The sequence below is a fragment of the Hemiscyllium ocellatum genome, chromosome 2 (assembly GCF_020745735.1).
Source record: "Hemiscyllium ocellatum isolate sHemOce1 chromosome 2, sHemOce1.pat.X.cur, whole genome shotgun sequence".
Lineage (NCBI taxonomy): Eukaryota > Metazoa > Chordata > Chondrichthyes > Orectolobiformes > Hemiscylliidae > Hemiscyllium > Hemiscyllium ocellatum.
In genome coordinates, this window is record NC_083402.1 from 86,681,220 (window position 1) to 86,688,702 (window position 7,483).

Consider the following 7,483-nt stretch of genomic DNA (forward strand, 5'->3'; position numbering starts at 1 on the left):
AATGCTGGTGGGAGGTGAAGACACCTCATTGCCTTTGCCTCACCATTGCTGCATTGCAGTGATGGAGCACAGATCTAAATGCAGATCTGGCAGCCACTAAGTACTTGATCAGATCCTTCAAGCCAGTTGACACCCTCTTCATAGATGAACCTAAGAGTTTATATGACATGACTCATATCATGACCAGAGTCTCCAGACATTGTTTAAATCAACACATGGCCTCTGGCACTTTTGTCTGATGTTCCCCTGTCTCTCTCTCTCTCTCTCTCTGCACCTCTCATCTCCTATAGAAACATCCAAAGGCTTATCAGTTGGATGAGGATCAGCAGTGGCCTGCAGCCCTCCACGTGTCCACACATCCTCTGTCAGCACTGGACACATGTCTTTGATATGCTTACCATGTTGGCATTGATGGCGAGTGCAGGGGATGCTATGATTGAACTTTCAGTGTGTTCTCAAAGCCGTCATTATTAGAGGTGGTGTTCAAGGGCAAATGCGGTTTCTTCTGCATGATCTTGCTGCTAAACTGCAGCAAAAAACAAAAATAATTGACTGATGGTTATGCAAATCTTTTTTCTCAACAATACTTCAGGCCCCAGTCCTGTATGTCCATTAAGCCACAGCAGACTGGAGGCATCCTCAATAGATTACTGCAAGCTTCTGGTGTCTCCATCCGTGCAGGCTCAGTCCTGTTCCACCCCCACAATTTCCCAGTTCCCTCCTGAAAGGGGGTGAGGTGATGTTGGAGATACCTCCTCCTATCAGACTCTGTTCCCAATGATTGTTGAGCATTCATCTGCAGACAGGTAAACAGAATGTTTGAATGTCATTCCATACATGCCTTTAGTAATTCTTGAACCCATCCCAGTGAAGGCCAGAGACTCACACTGTCTTGCAATTGATATAAATTTCAGATAATAAGATGACTCCTATACATTCAGTCCACACCTTCCAATTGCTGTTGAGGCCCAAACACTTGTTTGACATCTTCCTGTATGAACACATTTACCCTGTCTATTGCTCATATGGTTGTATGTTTGCAGTGACTAAACAATGCCACTTACCCACGCAGAGCTCAGCGTTCACCTTCTTCATACACTGGATTCAGGATCAATAGTGGGTCTTACTGCCTTTCACCTCCATCCAGGCCATCTTGGTTCGATGGAAATGCTTCCTGTTGCCATCTCTTAGAAACTGGACTTTAATTTTTCCAGATGGCCTCGAGAAAAGCCTGCAGCAAGGCATCACTGCACCAAGAGGTCACTCATTGTCTGCTCTGAGATATCATAATGGTTACAGCTGTAGGATTTCCACATATTGGTGTAATTATCAACACCTCTGATTATACCCACATTGACGCCTTTGGTTTACAAGGAATCACTAAATCCCTTTAAACATGGCACCAGCCCTTTGACACTGTGAGCAAAGGCTAGGACACAGACATTCTGCCTGCTTCTTCAGTAATATTGTATACCTCTGCTCTTTGTACATCATTAGCTAACCATTATGTAATCACACAAGAAAACCTGTCCCAGCTACTCTTGGAAGATCCTGTCTCTGAACTTCTTCGGAAGGAGATTCTATTATTAGTTGCAGGGTGATTAAGGTTGCTGCCTGCATATTGAAAGTATTTATTGTTTTGAAAAGGAAACTAGGAACTAGGAACTTGTGGTGGGTTCACTGCGTTAATTAACAATGTGGTTAGTACAGTAATGACCTTAGCTCGAAAGAGCAAGGTATATAATCAGTTTAAGTACAGGTCATCCTGCTATAACACGATAGTTATGTTCTTTAGCAATCTCCCGCTATAGAAAATCACGCTATGAAAAGCGGCAACAGAAAATCACACTGAAGAACATCACTCTTACAAAATCACTATATCCATTCAAGTTATCCAAACAACATCCACAATACATCAATCGCATTATAGCCAATTAAAGCTGACGAAACATTATAGCAGAACAACCTATAACAGCTCTGTGGTGTGCCTACCCCCTCAAGAAAGTTTAAGAAAGCAGCTAATGATCACCTTCTCAAAGGCAATTAGGGAAGTATTGTAAATCCTGGCTTAGCCAGTGACAATTGCATCTTATGAACAGTTTAAAAAATATATAGGTCACTTGTTTGAACAGTTTTAGTCACTCTAACTGATTTTACATTATAAGACAGAGTATAGAAGCAATAAATGGGACATGTAAGAAATGCATGACATTAATTATGGGTGACTTTAATCTTCATGGAGATTAGTGAATCAAAGGCAACTTGAAAAAATAACTCCAGAGTGGAGTTGGCCCAATTTTTTATAACACTTCATTTTATAGTCAACCAATGATTAGACTATTCCAGACCTAATAATAAACAATAAGACAATCAATAATTTCATGGCAAAGGAACCTTCCATGTGACAGTAATCATAACATGATCGAATTTCCTGTTCAGTTGAAAGGCAAAATATGTTTCTAAACCTGCTGTTTCAAACCGGTTTAAGATTTAAGGGTGTGAATGCAGAGTTAAGTGAACGAGGAAACTAGATTGAAAGGACAGTAGAAATTTAGTAGAAATTTAGTGGCAGACTTTTAAGGAAATATTTAAAAACTCTTGACAAATATTTATCCAGGAAGAAACAAAGATTCTTTGAGAAAATGCATAATCTGTGACTAAAGAAGGAACTTAAGAATTTAAGTATTTAAAAAAAACACTGCGCAAGTTTGAAAAACAATGGTGGCTGTTCAGAAAACTAGTCAGATTTTAAGAAATAGGAATAAAAGGATGAAACAAAAAGGAGAGTATAAGAGAAAGCTAGCTTGTAATATAAAACAGATGGTATTTCTATGAATGTTTAAGTAGGAAATTATTAACTAAAGCTAGTGTAAGTCAAGAGTGAGTCCATAAAACCATAAGATATAGGAACAGAAATAATAAGCTGTGGGCATCACAGTGGCACAGTGGTTAGCACTGCTGCCTCACAGCGCCTGAGACCCGGGTTCAATTCCCGACTCAGGCGACTGACTGTGTGGAGTTTGCACATTCTCCCCGTGTCTGCGTGGGTTTGCTCCAGTTTCCTCCCACAGTCCAAAGATGTGCGGGTCAGGTGAATTGGCCATGCTAAATTGCCTGTAGTGTTAGGTAAGGGGTAATATGTAGGGGTATGGGTGGGTTGCGCTTCAGCGGGTCGGTGTGGACTTGTTGGGCTGAAGGACCTGTTTCCACACTGTAAGTAATCTAATCTAATCTAATCCATTGAGTCACTCCACCATTCAATTAGATCATGGTGGATCTGATAATCCTGAATTCCATTCTTCTTGCCTTTTCCCCCTAACCCTTGATTGCCCTTACAAATTAAAACTTTGTCTATCTCAGCCTTGAATCTACTTAACAACCCAACCTCAACAGTTCTCTGTGGTAAAGAATTCCAAAGATTACTAAAATCTGAAAGAAGAAATTCCTCCTTACCTCTTTCTTAAATATGTGGCCCCTTATTCTGAGATTATGTCCTTTAGACATAGACTCTCCCACAAAGGGAAACAACCTTTCTGCCTTTACCCTGTCAAGTCTTTTAAGAATCTTGTATTTTTAATAAAATCACTTCTCATTCTTCTACATTCCAATGAGCACAGCCCCAACTCACTCAACCTCTCCTCATAAGACAATCCCTCCATACTTGTTATCAGCCTAGTTACTGCATCCAATGCCTGGAGTATTGATACTGGAAAACAAGAAAATGGCAGAGATATTTGTGTCTCTCTTCATAGTAGAAGACTTAGATGACATCCTAAAGATATTTGCACCTCAAGAGGTGAACAGAAGGGAGAAACTCCAAACAAGATTAGAGCAATGCTGGAAAAGCACAGCAGGTCAGGCAGCAACTGAGAAGCAGGAAAATCGACGTTTCGGGCAAAAGCCCTTCATCAGGAATCAGCCTAGTGAAGGACTTTTGCCCGAAACACCAATTTTCCTGCTGCTCAGATGCTGCCTGACCTGCTGTGCTTTTCCAGCACCATTCTAACTTAGACTCTGATCTCCAGCATCTGCAGTCCTCACTTTCACCTAGAAACTCCGAACATTCAACATCACTAGTGGAAGAGTGCTGGAAAACCGATGAGACTAAGAAATCCCTAGCACCAGATGGTTTGAATGCTAGAAACTTAAAACAAGGTATTACAGAGTCATAGGTTACAATCTTCCAAAATTCCTTAGATTCTGGAAGGAATTCAGAAAAATAGTAAACATAATACCTTTAGGTTTTTTCAAGTTGCTACATCCAAGGTACTAGGCGAAATTGAGGACTGCAGATGCTGGAGATCAGAGTCTAGATTAGAGCGGTGCTGGAAAAGTACAGCCTGTCAGGCTGCATCCGAGGAGCAGGAAAATCGATGTTTCGGGCAACAGCCCTTCATGAGGAATGAAGGCCTTCATCCTGATGAAGGGCTTTTGCTCGAAACATCTGTTTTCCCGCTCATCGGATGCTGCCTGACCTGCTATGCTTTTCCACATCCACTGCACAAAGATTACTATAGGGTGTACGGGTAACATATTAGCATTGACGAAGGTTTAGCTAACTAACAGGATGCAAAGAGTAGGGAAAATAGTTATTTTTTTTCAGGATGGTAACTAGTGATATGGCAGAGGGCCAACTAATAACAATTTATCTCAATGAGTTTGATGAATGCATAAATATATGGTAGTGAAATTGACCAATAACACCAAGATGTGTAGGAAAGAAAGTTGTCAAGATTAAGTCGAGAGTCTGCCAAGGATAAGGACAACTTGGGCGAGTGAGTAAAAGAACTAAAAATAAAACAAAACTGGAAATCACAACAAGTTGAGCAGCATCCATGGAGAGAAATCAAACTCATATTTCGAGTTTAAATGATTCTTCATCAAAATTGCACATATAGTATAATGTGGAAAAACGTGAATTCGCCAACTTTGGCAGGAAGGTTAGAAAAGCAGTGTAATATTTAAATGTGGAGCAGTTCTCATTTAAATTGATCATAACTGTCATTACTGAGTCTATTGTTTCACTGTTGTGAGTACTACCTGAAGAATCAGAAAACATTCACTTCTGTGATGTCTCAGGAGGATCAAAGGCCTGGGAAGTGGTACCAGAGGAAGATAACCCTTCAGTTTTCAGCTGTGGACCTGGAGGTGATGCTGTGAAACATGAGAGAAGTCCCCTTCCCAGAAGGACATGGCAGGAAGACACAAAGAATGGACAGAAGTGGATGATCATCACTTCCACAATCAGCAGAAGCAGGGTGGTCAGAACAATTTAGATCTTATGGAGGAAATGTTTCGAAAATCTGATACACTCCAGCAATGTAAGTGCTACCCCACGCCCTCAGAAAAGATATTTACCCTCTAACAGACATCTGAGGAACCTCCAGATGTAATGTGAACATGTGATGATTATGTGTGCAGGGCATTTTCTTACCCTCAGAAACAAAGTGTTATTGAGAACCTGCCAAGACTGAAAAAATGTAACCTTCAGTGAGTTGGTGCAGCTGTTATTGGCCACGGAGGGAAGCAGTGCTTTCTCACAGTCATTTTTGCCTTTTGCGCATAATGTTGAAGGGAGTGCCAAGAGAGATGGATTGGTCCCCTACTTTCACATTGTCAGAGATGGAGGTGCTGGTGTGGACTGGGGTGGACAAAGTCAGAAGTCACATGACACCAAGTCACAGTCCAACAGGTTTATTTGAAAGCACAAACTTTGGGAGCACTACTCCGTCATCAGGTGAAGTAGAGGGAAGTGCACAAGTACAGAATTTACATGCAGAGAGATCATGGCAAGATGATTCCAGGTAATTAGGAGTGTCAAAAGTTAGTGCAATTGGAGTGTCGACAGGCTGAATAACAAAAACAACCCTTTGCAGGTGATCAAAAGTATCAAATGGTGTGAGTAAAGTGTCAACAGCTGAATAACAAGTGAAGGAATGTGATATATGATCCAAATGATTAAAGCTCTGCCTTATCTTGCAATTATCTCTCTGCATTTAAATTCTATGACTTCCCTCCACTTCACCTGACAAAGGAGCAGTGCTCCGAAAGCTTGTGATTTCAAATAAACCAGTTGAATTATAACCTGGTGTCGTGTGACTTCTGACTCAGATTATCAGAGTGATAGAAGTAGCTAAGATTGCAGATCATGTGGAAGTCAGATCTGGTGATGGGAACTGACAGTAGAGATGGTGATTACAGAGTGCTCATTAAGAGGAGCATTGCATTCCATTCTTTCTAAAATCATGCAAAGCATTCGGAAGCTCTGGCACTTTAGAGAATTCAGTTCGCCAAAGTTAGGTTTTGTGATATCTTATAGTAAATATTCCACCCAAAGAAACTTTATTCCTCTCCCTCTCCACCACTGATCCAAGATGACCAGCAAAGATTTGAAAAACTAGTCACACCTTCCAAGGGCACCTTCCACCAGTGAGAATGTAGCTACCTCGATTGGCCCTCACACAGGTATAGACAAAGTGACTCTAGTAAGGAAAATGGAATTGTGGAGATTATAGGATCACACAGTTACAGAAGAGGCCCTTCAGCCCATCAAAACCATCAAAAATATCTCACTATTGACAGTAGTCTCACTTTCCTGTACTAGGTCCATAGCATTGAATGTTATGACACTTTAAGTGCTCATCTAAGTACTTTATAAAGGTTGTGAAGTTTCCCTCCTGAAGTATTCTCCCCGACCATGCATTCCAGACCCCCGTGCTGGGTGAGAAAGGTCTTACTCAAATCCTCTCTAAATGTCTTGCCTTTCACTTCAACATTATGTCATCTTGAACTAAGGGGAACAGCTGCTTTCTATTGATCCTGTCCATGCCCCATAACTCTTATCAGGACCCCTTCAACTGTTTTTGCTTCAAAGAAAACAACTTGAGCTAATCCAACCTCAGAGCTGAAATGCTCCATTCCATCCAATGTCTTGCAGTAGTCACAGAGCAGCTGCACTTTGGGGAAGTGGAAGAGTTTCCTGTGCCTTGATATCCACAAGAGTACAACCAATGTTGCCTTGCACCTGAAGGAAATCCAGTGATAATGCTGAAATTTCTGCTTTTTGTGTCTGTGAAGCTGTGTGTGTTATAAAAGGGATGTATTGTCCAGTTCTGGGGTAAAGAGAGCAGGCTGTTAGGATACTTACCAGGTATTGGAAGTGGTCAACATTCTCTAAGGCCTGAGGAAAAGGGTTTGAGGTCAACACCAACCCTGTGGTTGGTGGTTCTGAGATATGGACTGTCTACAGCAGATCCCTCAAGGCACTAAAGCAATACCACTAATGCTGCCTGTGCAAGAACCTGTGAATCCGCTGGGAAGAAAGATGCACCACACCAGCATCCAGAACCAGGCCAACATCCCTACCAACCTTGATTGGTTGCGATGGGCTGGGCACGTCATCCACATGACCAACATGTGACCACCCCTCCTCCCTCAAGCAGTTGCTATCCTCCCAGCTTCAAAACAGCAGGCAAGCCTCAGG